Source organism: Lytechinus pictus, chromosome 1 (genome assembly GCF_037042905.1).
Source record: "Lytechinus pictus isolate F3 Inbred chromosome 1, Lp3.0, whole genome shotgun sequence".
In the NCBI taxonomy this organism is placed as follows: domain Eukaryota; kingdom Metazoa; phylum Echinodermata; class Echinoidea; order Temnopleuroida; family Toxopneustidae; genus Lytechinus; species Lytechinus pictus.
Genome location: NC_087245.1, coordinates 35,168,052 through 35,188,759, shown reverse-complemented (window position 1 = coordinate 35,188,759; position 20,708 = coordinate 35,168,052). Strand labels below are relative to the sequence as shown.

General features: G+C 34.7%; 1 long non-coding RNA gene across 4 annotated transcripts in view; it reads left to right on the top strand.

Moving 5' to 3' along the window:
• LOC129269891 (uncharacterized) overlaps positions 1 to 20,708 on the top strand; it is a 60,890-nt gene extending 40,182 nt beyond the window's left edge. The window contains exons 1-11 of one of the 4 annotated variants that reach the window (XR_010293976.1): positions 1,535 to 1,695; positions 2,528 to 2,687; positions 4,558 to 4,717; positions 5,535 to 5,690; positions 6,957 to 7,112; positions 8,292 to 8,429; positions 9,274 to 9,411; positions 10,282 to 10,441; positions 11,207 to 11,366; positions 12,740 to 12,899; positions 13,724 to 20,708. This is a non-coding gene — a long non-coding RNA (uncharacterized LOC129269891). Of the gene's footprint in view, positions 1 to 1,529; positions 1,696 to 2,527; positions 2,688 to 4,557; positions 4,718 to 5,534; positions 5,691 to 6,956; positions 7,113 to 8,291; positions 8,452 to 9,273; positions 9,412 to 10,281; positions 10,442 to 11,206; positions 11,367 to 12,739; positions 12,900 to 13,723 lie in introns of those variants that run through there. The other 3 variants (XR_010293977.1, XR_010293978.1, XR_010293979.1) reach the window with 3 other exon arrangements.

Sequence of the window (20,708 nt, the reverse complement as noted above, 5' to 3'; positions counted from 1 at the left end):
GCAAACGCCTAGAGGGCGCTTTTGTAACATACCTACATGGTGAAGAAGGTGGTCGGTTTCAAAAGAGGTGGTCGATATGTAGTGGTCTCACTATACTATGATCTTTATAAAAGATCAAGGATCTATAATCAGATAAGATCTGAAATAATTAACATTAAATCCTATTCCTAACAGTAATATGATCTTTATAAAAGATCAAGGATCTATAATCGGATAAGATCTGAAAATAATTAACATAAAGTCCTAACAGTAGGGCCTACTATGATCTTTATAAAAGATCAAGGATGCCTCATATAGAGACCCTTGGTGACAAATATCTAAGTTACAAAGGCTCTTAGCCTCCTGCTCCAAAAATTCATCTTTATTGAGATATACCTTCAAAGGTTAGCACAGTTGTCAAGAACAAAATATGTCAGAGATATCAGTAACCTTGGCACCGTGAACAACAAAATCTTTATCTAGGTTAATGATAATTTTCGTTATGGAAAGTAACTTTTATGGGGCAAGATATGGAGCGCGCATTTGATTAATTACGCTATTTATGCGTATTGCTAATGGTTTCTGATCAGAAGTAGCCATGACCAGTGCTACGTCACAATGGAAATTTCTTACTTAACGACGCTACAAAAAACGGTGCATTATAACGTCATAATTGCTAAGTTTGTTACGTAAGTTTTGCTTCTTAAGATTTAGCGATTCTGTCACAATATATTTAGCAAATACTGTGTCATCAAATTAACCAATTTTAGATACATTTATATATCAAATTAGAGAGAAAATGTATAATTTAGGTTTTTATGCTTTTGAGAAAAAAAACCAAATACCCACAATGCTGCCATTGCACTGCCCCCACTGCCTCCTCACTATGCCCCTGAACCTTCCTACCAAAAAAAATTACTGATTTAATAGGCAAGGTGATTTCACTTATATCTTGTTTCAATTGCAACCTCTGCATAAAAAACGCTCAGAAGGAAACAGTTTGTCGAAATTTTGTTATTAAATTTGGGAATGTATGTGTGTAAAAATACATAATCCATTATATTGCAATATTCATATATTCAAATTTATATGACACCTAGATAGATCCTTGTGATTTGCTTGGATGTTTGATATCGTTCATTCAGCCCATTTTGCAATGACGTCATCAACCGTGCAATTTTGGATCCATCCATTGTGCAAGTTTGGATCCATACGATTTTGTCCATTGCACGTGTGCACCGAGACTGCAGGCTGCAGGGACTACTCGTGTTTCCAGTGCACATGTTGTAATGACGTAACAATCAGCAGACCAATTTTTAGGTGTCATATAAACCAAATAGATACCACAGAAATTGGTTTAGAATTGTGAGTTGTTGCTGATGATATATAATGGCACAAATCACTCTGAAAAGTGCTTTGGTAAAGTATACCGGCCGTGCATTAGTCCAAATATAAGCCTTAATTCATTACATGTTTCATAGTACAATGAATGTTTTTCAAAAGGAAATTTTGTTAAAATAATATTTTGTTCTTTCACTTTACATATGCAGTCATACATGTATCACTCGGTGTACAGCGTGGATACATCCCCTATCTTGTGTGAACTATCTTCCAGCATAAATGAAAGAGCCACTCTACTAGAAACAAGGAAATGACACCAATCTTGATATTATCATCTACATGTAATGTCTGGCGTGAGCAGTTATTGGTATTTAGGTGAGTTATGATCCAAAAGAGGCATTGGATTTGACATTAAACTCTTTAAAACAGTTACATTTAACAAATTGAACTTGTGAAACATAGGAGTGGATGGGTGTACAGGGAGAAGACATTCTTTCCTGCACATAGCGTTGAACCTCTGAAGTTTCCAAACATCAATGTATCTTAATATAATTATCAAAAATGATGTGTCATCAAATTGTTAACCAATTTTAGATCATTTATATATCAAATTAGAGAGAGAGAACATGTTTGATTTAGGGTTTTATGCTTTTGAGAAAAAATCCAAATACCCACAATGCTACCATTCTTCCATTTTCCCTCTGCTTTCATATTTCTCTTTCTTTACCCTCATGTTCTTTCTTTTTGCAACTGCCCCCACTGCCTCCTCACTATGCAGCTGAACCTTCCTACCAAAAGAAAATATACAGATTTAATAGGCAAGGCGATTTCACTTATATCTTGTTTCAGTTGCAACCTCTGCATAAAGTACGCTCTTCTCAGAAGGAAACATTTTGTGGAAATTTTGTTCTTAAATTTGGAAATGTATGTGTGTAAACATATATAATCCATTATATTGCAATATTCATATATTCAAATCTATAAACAAAAATCAGGTGAGATTTGTGAGGTGTTAATGGTATATAATGGTACAAATCCTTTGAATTAAATTGCTCTGAAAAGTGTTCCAGTGTTGTCTACCAGCAGTGCATTTATCCCAATGTAAGCTTTAATTCATTTCATAGTTTCACGTTTCATAGTAGGATGAATGATAAAAAAAAGGAATGTTGTTAGAAAAATATTTTGTTCTTTCACTTTACATCTGCAGTCATATCACTCAGTGTACAACATGGCCACATCCCCTATCTTGTGTGAACTATCTTCCAGCAGAAATGAAAGAGCCAGTCTTCCAGAAACAAGGACATGACACCAATCTTAATATTATCATCTACATGGAATGTCTGGAGTGAGTAGATATTGGTATTTAGGTGAGTTATGACCTCTGAAGTTTCCAAACATGAATGTATCATAATATATTTAGCGAAAATGATGTGTCATCAAGTTGTTGACTAAATTCATACATTTCTAACACCTTCAATGTTTTTAAATTTAGTAATTTTTAAAGATGAAGAAAATAGAGAGGAAAATTGACAAAGAGATGATGCAAGGAATGATTTTCCCCTTTTCTGCAGACTGTAGAATCCTCTGTGATTTATCAAATTTAGGACAAGTCTTTATGACTTATATCTCACCCCTCATTTTGAATGATTAAGAAACTGTATTGACATACTGTATTGACATTCAAAATGTCAAATTAAGCTAGGAAAACAGGACAAGAGATGGATGTACAAGCCAAGGACGTTGAATGAAGTTTCATTGCACCTGATAAACTATTTATTTCTATAATTATCATTAATTTATGCCTGCATCTTTTTTAATGAGTAACTTTAAAAGTGAATTAAAAATTGGTTGTCCAGTAATAAGGTGAAAAGCAGGAGAAGTAGCCTATGGGGAGTGGTGGCAGAAAAGATGGAGCTTACCAACTTTGACCACATGTGCAGACATTTTTGTCTCACCAGTCCTGCGAAGAAGAGTGAGACTATAGGCGCCGCTTTTCCGACGGCGGCGGCGTCAACACCAAATCTTAACCAAAGGTTAACCGAAGGTTAAGTTTTTGAAATGACAGCATAACCTAGAAAGTATATAGACCTAGTTCATGAAACTTGGCCATAAGGTTAATCAAGTATTACTGAACATCCTGCCTTAGTTTCAGGTCACATGACCAAGGTCATTTAGGGTCAATGAACTTGACCATGTTGGGGGAATAACATCAAAATCTTAACATAAGGTTAAGTTTTTGAAATGTCATCATAACTTACAAAATGTATGGACCTATTTCATGAAACTTTGACATAAGGTTAACCAAGTATTACTGAACATCCTGTCTGAGTTTCAAGTCATATGACCGAGGTCAAAGGTCATTTAGGGTCAATGAACTTTGGCCAAGTTAGGGGTATCTGTTGAATTACCATCATAACTTTGATTGTTTATGGATCTGATTCATGAAACTTAGACATAAGAATAATCAAGTATGACTGAACTTCCTGTCCGAGTTTCAGGTCACATGAACAAGGTCAAACGTCATTTAAGGTCATTGAACTTTGGCCAAGTTGGGGGTATAATTTGTAGAATTACCATCATTACTTTGAATGTTCATTGGTCTAGTTCATAAAACTTGGATATAAGAGTAATCAAGTATCACTGTGCGAATTTCAGGTCACATGACCAAGGTCAAAGGTCAATGATCTTTGGCCATGTTGGGGGGTATCTGTTGAATTACCATCATAACTTTAAAAGTTTATGGATCTGATTCATGAAACTTGGACAGAAGAGTAATCAAGTATGACTGAACATCCTGTGTGAATTTCAGGTCACATGACCATGGTCAAAGGTCATTGAACTTTGGCCATTTCAGAGGTAATTATTAGATTGCTGTCATAATTTTTAAAGTTTGTAAAATGTGGATATAGGGGTAATCAAGTATCACTGACAAGTCTTAGGTTGCATGATCAAGGTCAAATGTAATTTATTGTCAATGAATGTAGTATTTATCATATGAATGGTGTTTTTTGTGAATAATTATTTTATAGTAGTTTTCAAAGTCATCACTGCTGCTATATTGAATCGCACGATGCAGGTGAGACTGCCAGAGGCGCTCCACTTGTTTTTCTTATGAATTAAAAGGAAAAGGGAAGACGATTCATACTTTCATAATTGAATATTTGATTGTACAATGAATGTTTTTGAAAAGGAAATTTTGTTAGAATAATATTTTGTTCTTTCACTTTATATCTGCAGTCATATCACTCGGTGTACAGCATGGATACATCTCTTATCTTGTGTGAACCATCTTCCAGCATAAATAAGAGAGCTAGTTTACCACTGACAAGGACATGACACCAATCTTGAAATCATTATATACATGGAATGTCTAGTGTGAGCACTTATTGATATTTAGGTGAGTTATGATCCAAAAGATGCATTGGGTTTGACATAACACTCTTTTAAAAATCTAGTCACGTTAAACATATTTACCTTGTGAAACAGAGGAGTAGATGAGTGTGCAGGGAGAATAATTTCCTTTTCACACGAAACATTGAACCTCTGAAGTTTCAAAATGTGGATGTATCATAATTGATTTTGCAAATACTGTGTCATCAAATTGTAAACCGAATTTACATACATTTCTACATCAAAGTAGAGAGAGAAGATATTTAATTTAGGTTTTTATGCTTTTGAGAAAAAAAACTCCAAATACCCACAATGCTACCATTCTTCCCTTTGCATTCATATTTCTCTTTCTTTCCCTTCATGTTTTTCTTTCTTTTTGCAACTGCCCCCACTGCCTCCTCACGATACCCCTGAACCTTCCTACCAAAAAATTTACTGATTAGGCAAGGTGATTGCAGTTATATAGTTACACAGTTATAAAGTAAGCTGTTAGAAGAATGAAACATTTTGGAGAAATTTGGTTCTTAAATTTGGAAATTTATGTGTGTAAACAAACATAATCCATTATATTGGAATATTCATATATTCAAATTTGTAAACTAGATGCCACAAATATCAGGTAAGATTGAGTCGTTTTTAGGGATATGTAATGGTACATATCCTCTAATTTAAAATGCTCTGAAAAGTGTTATGGTGTCGTATACTGGCAGTGTATTTGTCGAAATGTAAGCCTTCATTCTTAACATGTTTCATAGTACGATGAATGTTTATGAACAGGAAATGTTGTTAGAATAATATTTTGTTCTTTCACTTTATATCTGCAGTCACGTCACTCAGTGTACAGCATGGATGCACACCCTTGTGTGAACTATCTTCCAGCATAAATGAAAGGACCACTCTACTAGAAACAAGGACCTGACACCAATCCTGATGTTGTCATCTACATGGAATGTCTGGCGTGAGCAGTTATTGGTATTTAGGTGAGTTATGATCCAAAAGAGGCATTGGATTTGACATAAAGCTCTTTCAAACATTTAGTTACATTAAAAATATTGAACTTACAGTAAAGAGAGGAGTAGATTGGTGTACATGGAAAAAACATTCTTTCCTGCACATAGCATGGAACCTCTGAAATTTCCAGACATGAATGTATCATAATATATCTGTTAGTTACACTTTTCTTCCATCAAATGAGTGAGCGCACCCAGCTTCGTGATATATGTATCTGCAACATACATACATGCCTCCTCACAATGCCTCTGAACCTTCCTACCAAAAAAAATACAGATTTGATAGGCAAGGTCATTTCACTTATATCTTGTTTCAGTTGCAACCTCTGCATAAAGTAGGCACTTCTCAGAAGGAAACATTTTGGAGAAATTTTGTTCTTAACTTTGGGAATGTATGTGTGTAAACAAACATAGTTCATATTATTGCGATATTCATATTCATATCGAAATTTCTATTTACTTGACCAATAAAAAAAGAGCAAATACAATACATCAGAAAACAATTACAATTTCACAAACATGCAATGAAATATGGGAGCGGCAAGTGGGTCAGGGGGCGCAAAAGTGAAATTCAGCACTTGCCCGGATTCATGTGCCCCCCACACATGCCGCTCCCATGACATAAATCAAGTATATAATCTCTTACACAAAATATTGCACACTAAAAAGTAGGAATGCAAAGGAAAGGGGGGGGGGCAAAATGAATCAAAGGAAATAGAGATGTATCCGGAATATAAATAAATATTTTCATTGCAAAAGCTGCAGAAATATAAATAACTGTAAATAAAAATCACCTCCATGCTGAACGGTAATATGATAATCATTGCATTATTGAGTTATATGTAATTATTACAATAGGTATCATTCTGGTCAAGAATAGGATTAAGAAAGGCAAGTATACAAGGCATATGAATAATTGATATCAAAGAAGCATTCTAAACAAACTGAAATATCCGTATAGAAAACCTTGTTGAAAAAGATCTGGTGAAACTGGAATATAAAAAAGGGGGAGTAGTTGGAAGTCCAAAATATTAAAACCTATATTAAAAACCTTATATTCATATCTATAAACTCGATGCCACAAAAATCAGGTGAGATTTGTGAGTACCAGCAGTGCATTTATCCCAATGTAAGCTTTAATTAATTTCATAGTTACATGTTTCATAGTACGATGAATGATTTTTTAAAAGGATTGTTGTTAGAAAACTATTTTGTTCTTTCACTTAACATCTGCAGTCATATCACTCAGTGTAGAACATGGCTACATCCCCCATCTTGTGTGAACCATCTTCCAGCATAGATGAAAGAGCCAGTCTACCAGAAAGACATGACACCAATCTTGATATTATCATCTACATGGAATGTCTGGAGTGAGCAGTTATCGGTATTTAGGTGAGTTATGATCCAAAAGAGGCATTGGATTTGACATTGAACTCTTTTAAAGCGGTTACATTTAACAAATTGAACTTGTGAAACAGAGGAGTAGATGGGTGTACCGGGAGAAGACATTCTTTCCTGCTCATAGCGTTGAACCTCTGAAGTTTCCAAACATGAATGTATCATAATATATTTAGCAAACATGATATGTCATCAAATTGTTAACCAAATTCATATAAATTTTTAGCATCTTCACCAGTGTTAATTTCAATAATTTTCAAAGATTATTATGAAGAAAAATAGGGTGGAAAAACTGGCAAAGACGTGATGCAAGGAAAGAATTTTTCACTTTTTTTGCAAACTGCATAATCCTCAATGTGAATGATTACAAATCTGTATTGACTTTCAAAAAGTCAAAGTAAGGTAAGAAAACGGGACAAGAGATGGATGTGCAAGTCGTAGAATGAAATTTCATTGCGTTTAATAAACAAAAATTGTCCCATTTTCTGACAAAGTACAACATTAAGTTATACCTCCATGATGGCCCCCCCCCAACGCTTCGCGCAATATTTCCGAAACGCCAACAAATAGCGCATAAATTCTAAAAACAAAAAAATACATAAGGTAAAAAAAGGCCTTCGCAATTTTTCTTTGTGGAAACCTTTAAATTTGATTACAAAGATGACATCTGGAAAAATAGGAATAAAATTTAAAGTGAAATTGAGTATTAACTATGCAGAAATGTTCTCACAAATTAATTTGCATATTTTATTCATAATGAATAAAAAAATTAAAATTTTCTGAATTTTTTATACTGGCTTTATATAGTTTATGTTGTAAGGAATGTGTGTGGCAAATTTCAGCAGGATCACGCGAACTGCTACCGAGATCAGAAGTCCTCAATACATCTTAAATATAGCCCAGTCCTTTTAGGGTTAAATAAGTAACCTGAGTGAACTAAAACTTGGTGATCCAATAATATGGTGAAAAGTAGGAGAAGTAGCATATGGGGAGAGGTGGCAGAAAGGATGGAGTTTACCAACTTTGACCACAAGTGCAGAAATTTCTGTTATCAATGAGAAAGAAAGGGGAAGACAGATCATATTTTCATAATTACATATTCGATTGGATGACGAATGTTTTTTAAAAGGAAATTTTGTTAGAATATATTTGTTCTTCCACTTACATCTGCAGTCACGTCACTCAGTGTACAGCATGTCTACATCCCCTATCTTGTGTGAACCATCTTCCAGTATAAATGAAAGAGCCATTCTACCAGAAACAATTACATGACTCCAATTTTGATATTATCATCTACAAGGAATATCTGAGGTGAGCAGTTATTGGTATTTAGGTGAGTTATGATCCAAAAGAGGCATTGGATTTGACATTTAACTCTTTTAAAGCGGTTACATTTAACAAATTGAACTTGTGAAACATAGGAGTAGATGGGTGTACCGGGAGAAGACATTCTTTCCTGCACATAGCGTTGAACCTCTGAAGTTTCCAAACATGAATGTATCATAATATAATAGCAAACTTGATGTGTCATCATATTGTTAACCAAATTCATATATATTTTTATTATCTTACCCAGTTTTAATTTGAATAATTTTCAAAGATTATGAAGAAAAATAGAGTGGAAAAACTGGCAAAGAGGTGATGTAAGGAAAGAATTTTTCCCTTTTCTGCAAATTGCATAATCCTCTGTGATTTATTTTGTTAAAGAATAATTTCTTTGACTCATATCCCACGCTTCATTTTGAACAATTACGAAACTGATAGACATTCAAAATGTCAAATTAAGGTCGGAAAACGGGACAAGAGACATTTAATGAAATTTCATTGTGTTTGATATACAAAAATTGTCAAATTTTTCAATGAAGTACAACATCAATTTATACCTGCATGTTTTTAAATGAGTAACTTGTGTGAACTAAAAATTTGTTGTCCAGTAATATGGTGAAAAGCAGGAGAAGTAGCTTATGGGGAGTGGTGGCAGAAAGGATGGAGTTTACCAACTTTGACCACAAGTTCAGAAATTTATGTTATCAATTAGAAAGAAAGGGGAAGACAGTTCCTATTTTCATAATTACATATTCGATTGGATGTTGAATGTTTTTAAAAAGGAAATATTGTTAGAATAATATTTTGTTCTTTCACTTTACATCTGCAGTCACGTCACTCAGTATACAGCATGGATGCACTCCCTTTCTTGTGTGAACCATCTTCCATCATAAATAAGAGAGCTAGTTTACCTTTCACAAGGACATGACACCAACCTTGAAATCATCATCTACACGGAATATCTGGGGTGAGTAGTTTTGAGATGAGTTATGATCCGAAAGATGCATTGGATTTGACCTAAAACTCTTTAAAAAATCTAGTCACGTTAAACATATTCACCTTGTAAAACAGAGGAGTAGATTAGTGACAGGGAGAAGAATTTCTTTTTCACACGAAACGTTGAGCCTCTGAAGTTTCAAAATGTGGATGTTTCATAATATATTTAGCAAATACTGTGTCATCAAATTATAAACCGAATTCATATACATTTCTACATCAGAGAGAGAGAGAAAATATTTAATTTAGGTTTTTATGCTTTTGAGAAACAAAAACTCAAAATACCCACAATGCTACCATTCTTCCCTTTTCTCCCTTTGCATTCATATTTCTGTTTCTTTCCCCTCATGTTTTTCTTTCTTTTTACAACTACCCCCATTGCCTCCTCACGATACCCCTGAACCTTCCTACCAAAAAAACTTACTGATTAGGCAAGGTGATTGCAGTTATATAGTTATTCAGTTGTGACTCGGTGTACATCTGCATAAAGTAGACTCATAGAAGAATGAAACATTTTAGAGAAATTTGGTTCTTAAAAATTTGGAAATCTATGTGTGTAAACAAACATAATCCATTATATTGTAATATTCATATATTCAATTATGAAAACTAGATGCCACAAAAATCAGGTGAGATTTGTGAGGTGTTTTGGGGAATATATTATGCTACAAATCCTCTAATTTAAATTGCTATGAAAAGTGTTATGGTGGTGTTACCTGGCAGTGTATTTGTCGAAATGTAAGCCTTCATTTCATCTTTACATGTTTCATAGTACGATGAATGTTTATGAACAGGAAATGTTGTTAGAATAATATTTTGTTCTTTCACTTTACATCTGCAGTCACGTCACTCAGTGTACAGCATGGATGCATACCCTTTCTTGTGTGAACCATCTTCCAGCATAAATGAAAGAGCCATTCTACGAGAGACAAGGACCTGACACCAATCTTGATGTTGTAATCTTCATGGAATATCTGGCATGAGCAGTTATTGGTATTTAGGTGAGTTATGATCCAAAAGAGGCATTGGATTTGACATAAAACTCTTTAAAACATTTATTGAAATTAAAAATATTGAACTTACAGTAAAGAGAGGAGTAGATTTGTGTACATGGAGAAAACATTCTTTCCTGCACATAGCATTGAACCTCTGAAGTTTCCAAACATGAATGTATCATAATACATGTATATTTAGCAAAAATGATGTGTCATCAAATTGTTAAATTGGCAAAGAGATGATGCATGAAAAGATTTTTTTCCCTTTTCTGCACACTGCGTAATCCTCTGTGGTTTATCAAATTTAAGAATAATTTCTTTGACTCATATCCCACACATCATTTTGAACAATTACGAAACTGATAGACATTCAAAATGTCAAATTAAGGTCGGAAAACGGGACAAGAGATGGATGTGCAAGTCGTGGAATGAAATTTCATTGTGTTTGATAAGCAAAAATTGTCAAATTGTTTCGATGAAGTACAACATCAATTTATACCTGCATGTTTTTAAATGAGTAACTTAAGTGAACTAAAAATTTGTTGTCCAGTAATAAGGTGAAAAGCAGGAGAAGTAGCCTTATGGAGAGTGTTGGCAGAAAGGATGGAGTTTACCAACTTTGACCACAAGTGTAGAATTTTCTGTTACCAATTAGAAAGAAGGAGAAGACATTTCCTATTTTCATGATTACATGTTGGATTGGATGTTGAATGTTTTTGAAAAGGAAATATTGTTAGAATGATATTTTGTTATTTCTCTTGACATCTGCAGTCATGTCACTCAATGTACAGCGTGGATACATCCCCTATCTTGTGTGAACTATCTTCCAGCATATATAAGAGAGCTAGTTTCCTAGAGACAAGGACATGACACCAATCTTCATATCATCATCTACATGGAATGTCTGGCATGAGCAGTTATTGGTATTTAGGTGAGTTATGATCCAGAAGAGGCATTGGATATGACATGAAACTCTTTAAAAAAATCTAGTTACGTTAAACATATTCACCTTTTGAAACAGAGGAGTAGATGAGTGTACAGGGAGAAGACATTATTTCCTGCACGTACCGTTGAACCTCTGAAGTTTCCAAACATGAATGTATCATAATTTATTTAGCTAGAATGATGTGTCATCAAATTGTTTACCAAATTCATATACATTTCTAGCACCTTCAACAGTTTTAAACTAAGTAATTTTCAAACTGCAGCATCCTCTGTGATTTTTCAAATTTAGGAAACATTACTTTGACATTTATCCCATGCTTCATCTTGAATGATTAAGAAAATGTATTGACATTCAAAATGTCAAATTAAGCTAGGAAAATGGGAAAAGAGATGGATGTGCAAGGACGTGGAATGAAGTTTCATCGCATTTGATAAACTATTTTATTTTCTGATATAGTACAGCATTAATTTAACCCTAAAAGGACTGGGCTATTTGAGATGTAATCGCTCCAAAATTTGGAATGCACATTCTTTACCACATAAACTACAAGCCAGTGTGAAAAAAAAATTCTGAAAATAATTATATTTTATTTATTATGAATGAAATATGCCAACTTATTTGTGAAAAACATTATTTGCATATTCAACACCCAATTTCGCTTCAAATTTTCTTCTTTTTTCCAATCTAATTTAAAGGTTTCATTAAAAAAGAATTGCGAAAGACAATTTTTTCCAAATGTATTTCTTTGTTTTTTGAATTTCTTATGTATTTCCTTGATTTTTCATTGTTTTTTTCAATGGAAATTATTACAGACCATTTAACAACTAATTAATCCCTAAATTATTTAAGCAAACCAATTAGAACGACAAATAATCACCCTTTTTATGAATTTCATCTCCCATAGACTTTGTACACAAAGTATAAGAGTGAGCCATTTTCGGCATGACATTGTCTCGTTAAAAAGTCACATGGCGTCGGGATGCTATACCCGTATGTCGCGAATTTAGTCTCAAAAGTTGCGCGAGACTTTAAAGAAAATAGTCATGAAACTTTGCGGTGCTATTTTTTTTCCGTTTTGGAAATATCGCACGAAGCGTTAGGGTTAAGCCTGAATCTTTTTAAGTGAGTCTGGTAATGAGGTGAAAAGCAGGAGAAGTAGCCTATGGGGAGTGGTGGTAGAAAGGAATAAGGATTGAGATTACCAATTCTGAGTACAAGTTTAGACATTTCTGTTATCAATTAGAAAGAAAGGGGAAGACAGTTCATACTTTCATTATTACATATTCGATTGGATGATGAATGTTTTTGAAAAGGAAATTTTGTTAGAATATATTTGTTATTTCACTTTACATCTGCAGTCACATCACTCAGGGTACAGCGTAGATACATCCCCAATCTTGTGTGAACTATCTTCCAGCATAAATGAGAGAGCTAGTCCACCAGAGACAGGGACATGACACCAATCTTGATATTATCATCTACATGGAATGTCTAGCATATGCAGTTATTGGTATTTAGGTGAGTTATGATCCATAAGAGGCATTGGATTCGACATTGAACTCTTTTAAAGCGGTTACATTTATCTTGTAAAACAGAGGAGTAGATGGGTGTACAGGGAGAAGACATTCTTTCATGCACGTAGCGTTGAACCTCTGAAGTTTTCAGACATGAATGTATCATAATATTTAGCAAGAATGATGTGTCATCAAATTGTTACCAAATTCATATATATTTTTATCATCTTACCCAGTTTTAATTTAAATTTTTTTCAAAGATTATGAAGAAAAATAGAGTAGAAAACTGACAACGAGGTGATGCAAGGAAAGATTTTTTCTCCTTTTTTGCAAACTGCATAATCCTCCGTGATTTATCAAATTCAGGAAAGATTTCTTCGACTCAGATCCCACACCTCATTGTGAATGACTACGAAACTGTATAGACATTCAAAATTTCAAATTAAGGTTGGGAAACGGGACAAGAGATGGATGTGCAAGGGACATTTAATGAAATTTCATTGTGTTTGATAAACAAATATTGTCAAATTTTTTCGATGAAGTACAACATCAATTAATACCTGCATGTTTTTAAATGAATAACTTGAGTGAACTAAAAATTTGTTGTCCAGTAATATGGTGAAAAGCAGGAGAAGTAGTTTATGGAGAGTGGTGGCAGAAAGGATGGAGTTTACCAACTTTGACCACAAGTGCAGAAATTTTAATCAATTAGAAAGAAAGGGGAAGACAGTTCATACTTTCATAATTACATATTCTATTGGATGATGAATGTTTTTGAAAATGAAATTTTGTTAGAATAATATTTTGTTTTTCACTTTACATCTGCAGTCATGTCACTCAGTGTACATGTACAGCATGGCTACATCCCCTATCTAGTGTGAACCATCTTCTAGCAGAAATGAAAGAGCTAGTCTACCAGAGTTAAGGATATGACACCAATCTTGAAATCATCATCCACACGAAATGTCTGGATGAGTATTGGTATTGGTAGTTTCAAAAGTAAATGGTCAGATCTGTGCATTTCTTATTCTTTGGAGGCTGTATACAAAAAGACAATGATGTATATTGACTGGGTATGCATGTTTTCACATAAATATCAGATCAAATTTTACAGCCGGCACTTTTTTCCCATTTTTCTATAGGGAACTCTTATTTATTGAATTATAAGTGGGGGATATTACAAAAGACGGCAACAATTTCCAAGGACACAGAGAGGGGCATTTAGTCCAGTAAACGGGCATCCACAAATTATTTATTATCAAACAAATTGAATGAACCAAATATCATTTAAAATGTATTCAAAACATGTTTTATTATTAAATATGTGACTTTACCTTTGCTTGCCATGTGTATCGCCCTATTTGCACAATTTATGACATGTAAAAAGTTTTTATTGACTTTATGGTATAGCTAGTGGACAGTTTCTACCTCCCTTTTATACCAAAATTTTGGCCACATTTGAATAACTCAGAACAACATGCTCCAACACACAAAAAAAGTTAATTTACCAAAAATCAGTGATTCATGTAAATAGGACAATGTACATGGCCAGTGAGGGTATATGCATTTGCTACTCATGAACCCATTTTCATGTGTTTTATAATAAGTTTTGTGTAGATCCAAGGGGCAGGTCCAAGCTATTATCTGTATCTAAATTATTTGTTCTTTCATTAATGGATGCATACAATGTAGGGCATATTTACTAGAAAAAAATAATTTGTGCATAATGTTGGAAATGTTTAGCAAGTATTGTGAGGCTTATAATTAAGATTGCCATTTGGTAATCGAGCCTTGGATGGATTTGTGGAGAACTTTTGTGTTAACTAGTCTGCAAAAGTGGATCCAAAGGTTTTCCAGAGTTTTTGCCTTTTGTGTTTTATCTCTGGTTTTTTACCCTGGATCTACTTGTCGTAGAATTTTTTTAACACAAACATTTCTCCCTGCCAACTTCTGTGCACAATATTTATATACATACTTATTTTTCCATGAATATTGTTAATATGTTCTGTCCAATTTAGTCAATTGTTACTCAAAGAAAGTATATGATATGAATATTCCCAATTTCAATATTTCAATTGCCAAATCATAGATCAAATGCACAGTGTATAATGTGTGTTGCTGTAAATCTTTAACCCTGAAAAGACTTTTTTTTAAATCTTGTGCAACGTTCGAGATCAAATTTACGACCCCCGGGTATGCAGTTCCGAAATAATAAAACATGTAATTGCATGTCAGGCATCAAATTCCAAAAAAAGGCATTATTTCAGGTACTCTACAAATCCCATGCAAATTCTATTTCTTGCCAAAATTCATAAATAAATGTGTCATTAATTTTTTCTGTATGCTTATCAAAATCACCATCTCATGTGGTTTGTGATAGGAAAAATGTTAACAATTTCCATCAAAAAATTGGGTCATTGTATACCTGAAAATATCACTTGCCCTGCGACAACGTCAGGTTTGATTTAAGGATCGATTTTAAACTTTGGTCACAATGGCAAAGGTCATGAGGTTATAATTTAAAATTTTATGTTTTTATTGTTGGTCTGGCAATGGTGGATGTATTAATTTCGACTGCATGCAGTTGAGAAACTATTTAGTTTCTCTTAATTTGTCATGGCCCTAATATTTTCTTTTTATTAGAGAAACAAATTCCCACTGTATAAAAGCCTAGTGTTTGAAAGCGTTTATTACTTCATTGATTACTTTAGATTTTTTAAATGTTTAGGAAACTAGCAAAACAATTCTGAGAAGTGTTTCACAAGTGAATCAATGCAATTTAAAAAGTCATGCCTAAGTGTTAGTGTGCACGCAATATTTAATGCACAGTCTTATTGATTCATATGCACCAGGATGAATACTCTCTGAGCGTGATCCAACCAGTATTGTGACCCATTTTATTTTCCACATGCAAGTGTAAATTCAAAAGTGAATTGAATCACACTCACACTTCAATCTTTGTGAAACACCTCTTTAGTTTGTTGTGTCAGATAGCTTGGACCTGCCTTGTAATTTACTATTGTCTGTATTATAATTATACTTTATTTGTATTCATCCTTTTTTTTTCTTTCTTGAATAAAATGTAAGACCAGCAGCCGAGAAGATTCATTCAAGTTGGAGGACCATGGCAGTTGACCTCATTGATTGCTGGGGTAGGCCCTAGACCTCACAAACATGGCTTCCTGTCTGGTTTGAGCTGGGATCTTCCTGCCAGAATCACACAATAAGTGATGTCACTACCAACTGATCTGTTTTTCAGTGTGCAGAGAAGGACACTAGACGCTGCTGTGCATGGCATACAGCTTCCATAATGTAAGTGCTTTATTGATGATTTCAATGATATCTTGTGTAGCCTAGAGTATGTGAGACAATGCAATTGGTTTTCCAGCAATTATTAGGGTATGCTAACGGCAATAACTATTATGGAAGTATTGGGCAGAAATGTCTAAATTGCACCTTTTAAATTCATGACATTTTCTTTACTCTTTGGAATGAAATTCTTTTCATGAAAATCCATCAAAACAATACCATTACTCCACCTGCCTCCCCTCATGTTTCACTTTCCTGTTTGGTTTCCCCTCTAAAATACTAGCATTATCTGTTTATCCATTAATTGCAGTCTCTCTTTTACCTCTGTGTACTATCTACTGTAGCTGTCACTCTAAATCCATCTTTTTCACACCCTCTCAACACGATATTCACCATGACTGATATGATAATGTGCTATGAATACTTAAGCAAATTCTTTAACAAGGCAATTTGTAATTTACAGATTTCAATTACATTAAAAAAAATTAATTGCAGAACCACATGAGAAAGTGGTATTAATGATTTTACAATACAATTCCCTTTTCTGTACATGTTTATTTTTTTGAACGGACTAATTTGAATAAGTTTTGTTGATCCTCTCCCCGTTCGCTATAAAACTGATGTTTGTGCAAGCATATATTCATCACGTTATTACACAATGTGTAGAGATAATGGACTGCTGCTTGGAATGATGTGATCTGTGACCCAATATCGGTTCGTCTGCCCAAAAATATATATTCACTAAAAAATCAAAAGTTAACTATTGAGTTTTCACCCATTGTTATGAGGATTGTGTACTTCAATGGTTTTTCCACAATGTTTAAAAAGGGGGGACAAAATGCTAAATCAACCATACAAATACATGTTAGTCTTGAATCTAGTTTCAGGAGCGCAATGTCAAATTGTCAGTTGCTTTTCAATGAAGTATACAGGAGTGTTGCATTTTCAGTGTTTCGTATTTCCCCTCATCGATATTTGTTATGGGCCTTTTGCTTGGATGTCTAATTTCATAAATGGAGCAGTGTAGCTGAGACGACTTTGTGACTCGGAGGCATTGATCAATACTGATTAAGGACTGGATGCACTTTGAATATACCCTGGCCTAATTAACCACTTGTGTCTGCACAAAGAAGGGCAGAAAGGATACGTTGGCGAGTGCTTGAATAGAGCATACCTGAATTCTGGAAATGTGTTTCAACCGCATGTGAAATATTTGTATCTGGTGTCTGGTAATGTTGTGAAAATCCCCAAGTACTGACTGAAGGAATGGAGTTTTTCCAGCTCATACTTCACATATTTTCTTTTGGACATTCAAATGGTAATGTTTCATGAGTTGTCTGTGTCTTGGATTGTTTTAATGATTTCTGGTGGTATGACTATTGACGAGAGGATACCATGCGCGACCATGGGGTCTCGAAAAGCACCCTAAACACGTATTTTCCATATTCTGAAAATGCACCCCTTAACAAGACTTGGTGTGTGAAACCCTACCCTTAACAAGTATTACAAACAAAACGATACTCTTGGCAAGTATTTCCTGAATTGAACCCCTAAACAAGTACAGCGATATTTCAATTGTTATGCCACGGACGACGTCGGTCGTCGGTTTTACCTACATCATTGGGTTTAGTACAGCCCCACCTCACAACACCTCGCGCAAATTGTACTCTGAACACGTAGTGTTGACTCTTGGGGCAAAAAGTACACCCTTTATAAAACATTTTAGTCTTAATTTTTTATACCCTCGCAAATTAAGGGCCAAATTTGCGATACCCTTTTTTCATTATTTTAGATACCCTTTTTTCATTATTTTAGTGTTTTTTACACCCTTATTACGTTACGTACGTAACGTGCCCTATCTTGAAAAAGACATCCTTTTTACGTGTTTTTTGGTCGCGCATGGTATCCACTCGTCAATGTCAGTGGCCCCCCCGGGAGACATGATGGTTCTCTGATGTATATGGCTCATGTCATCTAAACTTTTGTCTTGTGGAATTGACTTCTTTGGTATTCTTCAGTCTTGTACGAGTGTGTTGGCCTATTTGTTGTCTCAGAAAAATTCTTGTTGGATCTAGATCTAGTTGATCATTTCTAGTCTCATCCCCAACTTTGACCTCACATTGAAACGATCCTGTATGACATCTGTATCCCTTCATCTGAAAATCTTTCATGGGAACTTGCATGTCTCTCACCTCAGGGAAGTTGGAGTTTCTTAACCAGGTCCTGGGGCTTGACTCGAGGTGGTGTTTGGCTATTCTTTCGCCTTTTGGTATGTGGATAGGGCAGTGATCTACCCGATAGTCAGCCTTCTGAATTCTTCAATTTATGTTTTTTTTCCATTTGTTTTTCAATCATTGAATCGTCCGATACTTTTTTCTCAGAACATTTAATGTCATATCTTGTGTCAACGAGAATTTTGATTTATTCACTTGGTTAGAGTGGTTGCTTTATTTTGGAAGGCATTTGATGTAACTTGACATATCTAATTTTGGTGATCAAGATGTATTCAAATTTACATAAGTTCTCTACTGGGCTTAGAACACTTATTCCATCCAAACTGGCACTGTTCAATGGAGATTCCTAAACAAATTTGTTCTAGTTACGGATTCATCCACTGTGAATAAAGGATGGTGACATTTCCTACGAGAAGGAGCCAGAGTGGGAGGTTTCTCTGAGCGTCAACAGTATCCTCACATAGATTGAAAGTGTGGCATGGGTATTCTAGCCTATTTTTTACCCACTTTTTAAGTTTCTTTTTGTAGATTGGGAGTGTAATTTGATGACCTCTCCTGGCAGATTGTTCCAACTGTCATTGTCCCTTTTGCAGAAGAAATTGTGTCCTTACATCCATTCAGAACCAGTCTGGGAAATTTTATAGGGCGCTGTCTCTGAAAGTTGGTATTGCTTCTCAATTGCCCTTTTGCCAAAGAAGTGGTTTCCTACATCCCAGTGTGAGAGGAATTTCTGACTTTTTATCCTGTCATTTCTGAAATGTGACATTGCTTTTTATTGACCCTTTGGCTGAAGGAATAATTTCCTACATTGGAAAGAATTTAGACATTGTGTTAGGTGGCGTTTCTGAAATTTGACATTGTGCTCCACAACTAGAATACATGCATTGTACTGTTATGATTGATAGGCCATTATTAAACCATTGTGGGATTATGAAGTGCACATCCTCTGGACGAGCCTATGTTGAGGATTTAACCCATTAGGTCTAGATTCACAAGCCATGTCTTTCCAACGGCCCCTTGCCTTATCTCTCAGAGTTGTGTGAAAGACGTGATGAATACTGTAAGTACAAACATTAGGTGTCCCCTTGACAGAAAAACAAAGAAAACAAACATCAAATGTTCTCCCTTTTGGTTTCTTTCTTTTCACCAAAATGCACTGAAGTTCATAGGAACACAATTGCATCATGTACAGAAAAGTGTGTTTATTTGTAAAATTGTAAATCTTCCATTTGCTCAATAGAAAAGAATCCCCCCCAAAAAAAGATTTACGAAAATATATATACATATATAATTAAAAGGAATATTGAATAAATAAAAAATTAGTAAAACTGAGATAAAATAAAGAAAATGAAAAAAAAAATAAAAGGATGGTGACAATGATTAATCATAATACTCAAATATTCATCTTTTTTATAAATATGATAAAATTATAATTATTTAGAACATATCAGTCATGGAGAATAAATGTTGAAAGGATGTGAAATGAAGAAAGATTGACAGGATATGGAGAGCATTTCATGAAGAGTTTTGTCTGTGATTATCACTTAATTTCTCTCAGCCAATCAGATGCATTGATTTACAGTAGCTTATAACATCTGTGAAAATCACTGACATGAATATTCATGAAATGCTCCCTTTGATGGATAGTACAGGGAGGTATGAAGAGAGAACACAATAGGTGGATTCACAGATAAACTTGTAGAAAGAGGGGGAATAGAGGGGAGGAGGGGGGGGGGTAATGAGATAGGGAGCAGATTAAAGAATTGTCCAAGGGTGAATAGAGAGACTACAAAGGAAATTAACACACTGATTCATTTGGAAGAAAGAAAAGGAAGGGGGATGGGGGAAGAGGAGGGGGGTGGGGCAAATGTAGATGTGGGTGAAGCCCCCCCCCCCCAAGCAAACACAAAATTACTTGGAAAATCAATGCATTGTCTTTCTTACCCTTAGCTATGCAGGGTATCATTGAACTTGAAAATAAAGCACCTGCATTAAGGATGGGGTATATCATGCATGACAGTGTCCAGTGCCCCGCCCTGCACACTTGAAAATTAGACTCTTGGTAGTGGCATCATGTATTGTGTGATTCTGGCAGGAAGACCCCCAGCTCGGATCAGGCTGCTGGCCATTTTGTGAGGTTTGGGGTTTGCTCTATTGAATCGATAGGTCAGCTGCTATGGCAACCTCCTTACTTGCATGAATCTTCTTGGCTGCTGGTCATTTTTTTTATATTTTTTTTCTTTGAAAAATAAATCCATTGATGTTAGTGA